This window comes from Arachis stenosperma, chromosome 4 (assembly GCF_014773155.1).
Source record: "Arachis stenosperma cultivar V10309 chromosome 4, arast.V10309.gnm1.PFL2, whole genome shotgun sequence".
NCBI lineage: Eukaryota > Viridiplantae > Streptophyta > Magnoliopsida > Fabales > Fabaceae > Arachis > Arachis stenosperma.
This window is the reverse complement of record NC_080380.1, coordinates 79,947,986-79,958,080: the sequence shown is the minus strand read 5'-3', so window position 1 is coordinate 79,958,080 and position 10,095 is coordinate 79,947,986. Positions and strand designations below refer to the sequence as shown.

Sequence of the window (10,095 nt, the reverse complement as noted above, 5' to 3'; positions counted from 1 at the left end):
GGAGGCAACCCAATTTTATTTTTCTATGTTATTTTCCTTTTTTTAGGTTGATGATCATGTGGAGTCACAAAAACAACTGCAAAAATTTAAAAAAATAAAAAATAGCATTAAAAACAGCACACCTTGGAGGAGAAATTTACTGGCATTTAAACACCAGTAAGGGTAGCAGAATGGGCATTTAACGCCCAGTTCGGCACCATTCTGGTCGTTAAACGCCAAAAAGAAGTAACAGACTGGCGTTAAATGTCAGAAAAAAGTAACAAACTGGCGTTAAACACCAGAAACAGGTTGCAGCTTGGCGTTTAACGCTAGGAAAGGAATAAAAACTGGCGTTTAACGCCAGAATCAAGTAGCAGTCTGGCGTTAAATGCCAGGATTGCACAATAAGGGCATTTTGCACGCCTAAAAGGAACAAGGATGAGAAATTTTTGACCCTTCAGGATCTATGGACCCCACATCTCTCTCTCTCTCCCTCACACATCTCTATAACACTCCACCCAAAACACCACTCACCAACCAAATCCTATCCTCTTCCCTATATTCTCTTCACCAATCACCTCCATACCTCTTCCCTAAAAACCCCACCTACCTCACTTTCAAATTCAAACACTTTTTCCTCCCAAACCCACCCAATTCCATTCGGCCACTCTTTCTCTCTTTCCCTATGGCCGGAGAAACCTCTTGAAAGAGGAAAGAGAAGACAAAAGCTTCCACCTCAGAGTCATGGGAGATGGAGAGATTCATCTCAAAGGTCTATCAAAACCAGTTCTATGAAGTTGTGGCCAAGAAAAAAGTGATCCCTATACAATTCAGCTGGAATTGTCATAGAGGAAGACATCCTCATTGAAGAGGACAAGTCTATCACTAAAAAGAGGATGGAGCAAATAAGAGAGCCCACTCATGGACCTCAACAAGAGCATGAGAAAATTCCTCATGAAATCCCTAAGATGCCTTAAGGGATACATTTTCCTCCACACAACTATTGGGAGCAACTAAGGATAAGAGCACCAAAAGCACTAAGGGTGGAACACCAAAAGCACTCCATCATTCTCCATGAGATTAGAGAAAATCAAAGAGCTATGAGGGAGGAGCAACAAAGGCAAGGAAGAGACATAGAAGAGCTCAGGCGTTCCACTGGATCTTCAAGAGGAAGAACTAGCCGCCATCACTAAGGTAGACCCGTTCTTTAATTTCCTTGTTCTTATTTTTCTGTTTTTCGATTTTATGCTTTATGTGTTTCCCATGTTTGTGTCTTTATTATATGATCATTAGTATCTAGTGTCTGTGCCTTAAAGCTATGAATAATTCCATGAATCCTTCACCTTTCTTAAATGAAAAATGTGCTTAATTACAAAAGAACAAGAAATACTTGGATTTCAAATTTTATCTTGAAATTAGTTTAATTATTTTGATGTGGTGGCGATACTTTTTATTTTTTGAATGAATGCTTAAACAGTGCATATTTTTGATAGTGAAGTTTATGAATGTTAAAATTGTTGGCTCTTGAAAGAATGATGAACAAAGAGAAATGTTATTGATAATCTAAAAAATCATGAAATTGATTCTTGAAGCAAGAAAAAGAAGTGAATAACAAAGCTTGTGAAAAAAAAGAAAGCAAAAATTAAAAGAAAAAGCAAGCAGAAAAAACCAATAACCCTTTAAACCAAAAGGCAAGGGTAAAAAAGATCCAAGGCTTTGAGCATTAATGGATAGGAGGGCCCAAGGAAATAAAATCCAGGCCTAAGCGGCTAAATCAAGCTGCCCCTAACCATGTGCTTGTGTCGTGAAGGTCCAAGTGAAAAGCTTGAGATTGAGTGGCTAAAGTCGTGATCCAAAGCAAAAAGAGTCTGCTTAAGAACTTTGGACACCTCTAACTGGGGACTCTAGCAAAGCTGAGTCACAATCTGAAAAGGTTCACCTAGTTATGTGTTTGTGGCATTTATGTATCCGGTGGTAATACTAGAAAACAAAGTGCTTAGAGCCACGACCAAGACTCATAAATAGCTGTATTCAAGAATCAACATACTAAACTAGGAGAATCAATAACACTATCTAAAATTCTGAATTCCTATAAATGCCAATAATTCTGAATTTCAAAGGATAAAGAGAGATGCCAAAACTGTTCAGAAGCAAAAAGCTACTAGCGCCGCTCATCTAATTGAGACTAAGTTTCATTGATATTGTGAGATTCATTGTATATTCTCTTCTTTTTATACTATTTGGTTCTCAGTTGCTTGGGGACAAGCAATAATTTAAGTTTGGCGTTGTAATGAGCGGATAATTTATACGCTTTTTGGCATTGTTTTTAGATAGTTTTTAGTAGGATCTACTTACTTTTTAGTATATTATTATTAGTTTTTAAGAAAAATTCACATTTCTAGACTTTACTATGAGTTGGTGTGTTTTTCTCTGATTTCAGGTATTTTCTGGCTGAAATTGAGGGACCTGAGCAAATATCTGATTCAGAGGTTGAAAATGGACTACTGATGCTGTTGGATTCTGACCTCCCTGCACTTGAAATGGAATTTTTGGAGCTACAGAAACCCAAATGGCACGCTCTTAATTGCGTTGGAAAGTAGACATCCAGAGCTTTCCAGCAATATATAATAGTCCATACTTTTCTCGAGTCTAGATGACGCAAACTGGCGTTCAACGCCAGCTTTCTGCCCTATTCTGGCGTTAAACGCCAAAAACAAGTTGCAAGCTAGAGTCAAATGCCAGAAACAAGTTACAAACTGGTGTTTAACTCCAGGGAAGACCTCTACATGTGAAAGCTTCAATGCTCAGCTCAAGCAGACACCAAGTGCGTCCGGAAGTGGATTTCTGCATCATTTACTTATCTTTGTAACCCTAGTAACTAGTTTAGTATAAATAGAACTTTTTACTATTGTACTAGGGAGCTTTTGGAACATCTTTGGACCATTGTTCACGTTTTGGGAGGCTGGCCATTCGGCCATGCCTACCCTATTTTCACTTATGTATTTTCAACGGTGGAGTTTCTACACACCATAGATTAAGGTGTGGAGCTCTGCTGTTCCTCGAGTATTAATGCAAAGTACTACTGTTTTCTATTCAATTCATGCTTATTCTTATTCTAAGATATCCATTCACACACAAGAACATGATGAATGTGATGATTATTGGACACTCATCACCATTTTCATTTATGAACGCGTGATTGACAACCACTTCCGTTCTACATGAAGACAAGCTTGAATATATATCTCTTGGGTTTCTAATCAACGATTCACATCGACTCCCCTCTGACAATGGGGCATCTGAATCCAAGATTAGAATCTTCGTGGTATAGGCTAGAATCCATTGGCAGCATTACTGAGATCCGGAAAGTCTAAACCTTGTCTGTGGTATTCTGAGTAGGATCTGGGAAGGGATGACTGTGACGAGCTTCGAACTTGTGACTGTAGGGCATGGTGACAGACGCAAAAGGATAGTAAATCCTATTCCTAAACGATCGAGAACCAACAGCTGATTAGCCATACGATATCTGTGCATGGTATTTTTCATCCGAGACGAGAAATCCGATAGTTGATTAGCCGTACAGAAACCGTAGGACCATTTTCACTGAGAAGATGGAAAGTAGCCATTGACAACGGTGACACCCAACATACAGCTTGCCATAGAAAGGAGTATGAAGGCTTGGATGAAGGCAGTAAGAAAGTAGAAATTCAAAAGGAACAACGCATCTCCATACGCTTGTCTGAAATTCCCACCAATGAATTGCATAAGTATCTCTATCTTTATTTTATGTTTATTTATCTTTTAATTATCAAAACTCTATAACCATTTGAATCCACCTGACTGAGATTTACAAGATGACCATAGCTTGCTTCAAGCCGACAATCTCTGTGAGATCGACCCTTACTCACGTAGGGTTTATTACTTGGATGACCCAGTGCACTTGCTGGTTAGTTGTGCGAAGTTGTGAAAAAGAGTTGAGATTACAATTGTGCGTACCAAGTTGTTGGCACCATTGAGATCACAATTTCATGCACCAGTAATCCATATCGACATATGATGAATTTTCAAATGAAATTTTGTACATTGTCTGCTGTTATTCTGGCAAGCGGCTTAGCCTCTATCCATTTTGTAAAATAGTCAATTGCTACAAGTAGAAATTTTACCTAGCCTTATGATATTGGGAAAGGACCGAGTATGTCTAGCCCCCATTTGTAGAATGACAATCCGACTTCAGATGTGTGCAACATTTCGGCTGGGTTATGTATTACCGGGGCACACCTTTCACAGTTGTTGCACCCTTTAACTTTTGCCATGCAATTTTTCTTTAAAGTCGGCCAGTAACAGCCAGCTCTGAGTAACTTTGCTGCTAGGCTCCGACCTCCTATATGCATGCCGCAAATGCCTTCATGTGCTTCCAACATTGCCAAAGTGGCATCTTCGTCTCCCAAGCACTTCAAGAGAGGTCGTGAAAATCCTACACGGTAAAGGTCGTCTTCGATCATGGTGAAGAAACTTGCTTTCTTTCTGTAAAGCTTTGGATTCCCTTCTGTTTTTGGTAATGTTCCATATTTTAGGAAGTTGATATATGGGGTTCTCCAATCTTCCTCCTGCAATAAACTCAGAACAAAACTACCGCATGTACTAGGTTGTTCTAATGTTATTTGTGACAAACTAGGTGGTGTTCCTATTTTTCTTAATGTAGCCAGCTTAAATAATACGTCGGCCCTAGTATTCTCTCTTTGGTTGATATGTATAATTTGGAAGTTCCAAAATTTCTTGATTAATTTTTTTTCTTGTGCATAATATTATTCTAATAGAGGTTCGCGTACTTGGAATACGTTGTTTGCCTGTTTTACTATGAGCAGTAGACTTTGATGTACTGTACTCTGCTTTCCTTGGCTAAGTGTAGGCCGGCCAAGAGTGATTCATACTTGGATTAGTTGTTATTGACTGGAAACATGTACTTTATTGACTGTTCGGTTGAGACCCCTTCTTTATCTTTTAGAACAATCCCAGCTCTGCTGCCATCCTCGTTGGAGGCCCCATCGACATGTAACTCCCATTCCGGATAAATCTTCACTGCGGAGGTGAATTCCACAACAAAGTCAGCTAATACTTGGGATTTTAGTGGGCCTCGAGCTTGTAGTCGATATCGTGCTCGGACAGTTCAACAGTCCATTTAGTTAATCTTCCTGCTAGATCGGGTTTTGATAGAACCTGTCGTAGCGGTTGATTGGTCCGTACTATGATCATGTAGGTTTGGAAATAGTTATTGAGTCGTCATGCTATAATCACTAGAGCATAAGCTAGTTTTTTGATAGTTGGGTACTGAGTTTCAGCGTTCTGTAAAATTTTGCTGACAAAATAGACTGGACGCTGTTCCCGACCTGTTTTTGTGACAAGGACAGACAAAATGGAATTAGTAGAAACTGAAAGATATAGGTAGAGTCGACTACCATGTATTGGTTTCGTTAATATCGGGGGTGATGATAGGATTTGTTTGAACTCGGTAAAGGCCACTTCGCATTGGTCCGACCACTCAAATTTATTTGATTTTCGCAATGTGTTGAAGAAGTGGGTTGATCTTGTCGTCGTTGTTGGCAGGAACCTTGACAGGGCTGCCAGTCTTCCAGTAAGCTGCTGTACTTCCTTAATTGTTCTCAGTGAATTCATCTCAATGATTGCTTTGCACTTATCTATATTTGCTTTGATGCCTCTATGGGTTAGCATGAACCCTAGGAACTTTCCTCCTTGTACCCCGAAGGTGTATTTTTCTGGGTTCCGGTGCATGTTATACTTTCGTAATTGCTCAAAGACCTCTTTAAGATCGGACATGTGTTTTTCTTCTATTTTTGACTTGACCACTATATCATCTACGTATACTTCCATATTTTTTCCAATCTGGCTTTGGAAAACCTTGTTCATTAGTCGTTGGTAGGTAGCCCTTGTATTCTTGAGGCCGAAGGGCATGACTTTTTAACAGAAATTCCCTTGGTTGGTTATGAAGGTCGTCTTGTCCTCATCTGATGGGTGCATGAGTATTTGGTTGTAGCCCAAGTTTGCATCCATGATGAGCGGATAATTTGTACGCTTTTTGGCATTGTTTTTAGTATGTTTTTAGTAGTTTGAGTTGAGTTTTTAGTGTATTTTTATTAGTTTTTAGTTAAAATTCACTTTTCTGGACTTTACTATGAGTTTGTGTGTTTTTCTGTGATTTCAGGTATTTTCTGGCTGAAATTGAGGAACCTGAGCAAAAATCTGATTCAGAGACTGAAAAGGACTGCAGATGCTGTTGGATTCTGACCTCCCTGCACTCGAAATGGATTTTTTGGAGCTACAGAAACCCAATTGGCGCGCTCTCAACGGCGTTGGAAAGTAGACATCCTGGGCTTTCCAGCAATATATGATAGTCCATACTTTGCCCAGGATTTGATGGCCCAAACCGGTGTTCAAAGTCACCTTCAGAAATTCCAGCGTTAAACGCCGGAACTGGCACCAAAATGGGAGTTAAACGCCCAAACTGGCACAAAAGCTGGCGTTTAACTCCAAGAAGAGTCTCTACACGAAAATGCTTCATTGCTCAGCCCAAGCACACACCAAGTGGGCCCGGAAGTGGATTTTTATGTCATTTACTCATCTCTGTACACCCTAGGCTACTAGTGTTCTATATATAGGACCTTTTACTATTGTATTTTCATCTTCTGATCTTTGGAATCTTTTGTTCTTTAGATCTTTTGATCACTTTGGGAGGCTGGCCTCACGGCCATGCCTAGACCTTGTTCTTATATATTTTCAACGGTGGAGTTTCTACACACCATAGATTAAGGTGTGGAGCTCTGCTGTACCTCGAGTATTAATGCAATTACTATTGTTCTTCTATTCAATTCCGCTTGTTCTTTGTCCAAGATATCACTTGTTCTTCAACTTGATGAATGTGATGATCCGTGACACTCATCATCATTCTCACCTATGAACGTGTGACTGACAACCACCTCCGTTCTACCTTAGATTGGGTGAATATCTCTTGGATTCCTGATACACGATGCATGGTTGATCGCCTGACAACCGAGTGCTCGCCTGACAACCGAGCCAGCCATTCCGTGAGATCAGAGTCTTCGTGGTATAGGCAAGAACTGATGGCGGCATTCAAGAGAATCCGGAAGGTCTAACCTTGTCTGTGGTATTCTGAGTAGGATTCAATGATTGAATGACTGTGACGTGCTTCAAACTCCTGAAGGCGGGGCGTTAGTGACAGACGCAAAAGAATCAATGGATTTTATTCCGGCCTGATCGAGAATCGACAGATGGATAGCCGTGCCGTGACAGTGTGCGTTGAACATTTCCACTGAGAGGATGGGAGGTAGCCACTGACAACGGTGAAACCCTTGCATAAGCTTGCCATGGAAAGGATTAAGAAGGATTGGATGAAGACAGTAAGAAAGCAGAGAGACAGAAGGGAAAGCGTCTTCATACGCTTATCTGAAGCTCTCACCAATGATATACATAAGTATCTCTATCTTTATCTTTATGTTTTATTCATATATCATACATACCCATTTGAGTCTGCCTGACTAAGATTTACAAGGTGACCATAGCTTGCTTCATACCAACAATCTCCGTGGGATCGACCCTTACTCGCATAAGGTTTATTACTTGGACGACCCAGTGCACTTGCTGGTTAGTTGTGCAAAGTTGTGTTTATGCCATGGTATTGAGCACCAAGTCTTTGGGGCCATTACTAGGGATTATTTGAGTTGTGAAAAGTAGTGATCACAATTTCGCACACCAAGTTTTTGGCGCCGTTGCCGGGGATTGTTTCGTGTATGGACAACTGACGGTTCATCTTGTTGCTTAGATTAGGTATTTTTCTTCAGAGTTCTTAAGAATGAATTCTAGAATTTCATGATGATCTGTTGAAATCTGGCTGGCTGTGAAGCCATGTCTAATCTTATTGGACCGAGTTTTCAACCTATCATCACAAGAGCTTGTTGATCTCTATCAATCTTGCTATTGGAGCAATGATCTGCTAAGGCTTGGCTGGCCATTGGCCATGTCTAGTGTTTTAGACCGAAGCTTTCATTGAAAGCTTGGCTGGCTGTGAAGCCATGTCTAATTCCTGGACCGGAGTCTTAGACTAACATTGCAATGATTCCTGGAATCCAAATCAAGAATTCTGAAACTTTCATTTTCTATTTTCATATAATTTTCGAAAAAGCACAAAAAAATTACAAAACCATAAAAACCAAAAAAGATTTTATGTTTCTTGTTTGAGTCTAGTGTCTAAATTTAAGTTTGGTGTCTTGCATGCATTGTTTATTTGATATTGGTTCTATTTTCAAGTCAATAGTACAGGGAACTAAAGATTCAGAACATGCAGCAGAGGAATTATACAGAAAAAGCTGGGCGTTCAAAACGCCCAGTGAAGAAGGACAGACTGGCGTTTAAACGCCAGCCAGGAAGCCTGGTTGGGCGTTTAACGCCCAAAAAGGTAGTGCACTGGGCGTTAAACGCCAGAATGTGCACCATTCTGGGCGTTTAACGCCAGGATGGCACAAGGGGAGGATTTTGCTTTCAAATCAATTTTTTTTCAAGTTTTCAAGGTTTTTCAAAATCAAATCTTTTTCAAATCATATCTTTTCAATCAAACCTTTTTCAAAATCAATTTCTTTCCTTTTTCAAAGATACTTGCTAACAATTAATGATTTGATTGAACAATTCAAGTATGTTGCCTTTTCTGTTGAGAAAGGTTGAATGTTTGAATCATATCTTTTCTTGTTAGGCAAGACATTAATTTTTAAAATCAAATCTTTTTTTTTTAAAATTGTTTTCAAATCATATCTTTTCAATCATATCTTTTTAAAACCATAACTTTTTAATCATATCTTTTTTTTAATCACATCTTTTTCAAAACAGTTTTTAATCATATCTTTTTGATTTCTAATTTCAAAATCTTTTTCAAAAATTACTTGGTTTCTTTCCCACTCTTGGTTTTCGAAAATCAATTAAAGTTTTTCAAAATGTTTTCAAAATCTTTCACTTAATTTTCGAAAATTTCTTCCTCTCTTCTCATATCCTTCTATTTATGGAGTACCACTCCTTCTCAATGCACAATTCGAACTCTATCTGATTAAGTTCGAATTCTTCTACCTCTTTCTTCTATTTTTCTGTTCCTCTGACACCTCAAGGAATCTCTATACTGTGACATAGAGGATTCCATATTTTCTTGTTCTCTTCTCTTTCATATGAGCAGGAGCAAAGACAAAGGCATTCTTGTTGAAGCTGACCCTGAACCTGAAAGGACCTTGAAGCGAAAGCTAAGAGAAGCTAAGGCACAACTCTCTGTAGAGGACCTAACAGAAATCTTCAAAGAAGAAGAACCCATGGCAGCCGAAAACAACAACAATGCAAACAATGCAAGGAAGGTGCTGGGTGACTTTACTGCACCTACTCCCGACTTCTATGGGAGAAGCATCTCTATCCCTGCCATTGGAGCAAACAACTTTGAGCTTAAGCCTCAATTAGTTTCTCTAATGCAACAGAATTGCAAGTTCCATGGACTTCCATTGGAAGATCCTCATCAGTTTTTAGCTGAATTCTTGCAAATCTGTGACACTGTCAAGACTAATGGGGTTGACCCTGAGGTCTACAGACTTATGCTATTCCCTTTTGCTGTAAGAGACAGAGCTAGAATATGGTTGGACTCACAACCTAAAGAAAGCCTGGACTCATGGGAAAAGCTAGTCAATGCCTTCTTGGCAAAGTTCTTTCCACCTCAAAAATTGAGTAAGCTTAGAGTGGAAGTCCAAACCTTCAGACAGAAGGATGGAGAATCCCTCTATGAAGCTTGGGAAAGATACAAACAATTGATCAGAAAATGTCCTTCTGACATGCTTTCTGAATGGAGCATCATAGGTATTTTCTATGATGGTCTCTCTGAACTGTCCAAGATGTCCTTGGATAGCTCTGCTGGAAGATCTCTTCATCTGAAGAAGACGCCTACAGAAGCTCAAGAGCTAATTGAAATGGTTGCAAATAACCAATTCATGTACACTTCTGAAAGGAATCCTGTGAACAATGGGACAAATCAGAAGAAAGGAGTTCTTGAGATTGATACTC

At 39.4% G+C, this 10,095-nt stretch overlaps 1 non-coding gene across 1 annotated transcript; it reads right to left on the bottom strand.

Moving 5' to 3' along the window:
• Positions 1-9,764: 9,764 nt before the first annotated feature.
• Positions 9,765-9,872, bottom strand: LOC130978757 (small nucleolar RNA R71). Its single transcript, XR_009086373.1, has one exon. It is a non-coding gene; the product is annotated as a small nucleolar RNA R71 (small nucleolar RNA).
• Positions 9,873-10,095: the final 223 nt, after the last annotated feature.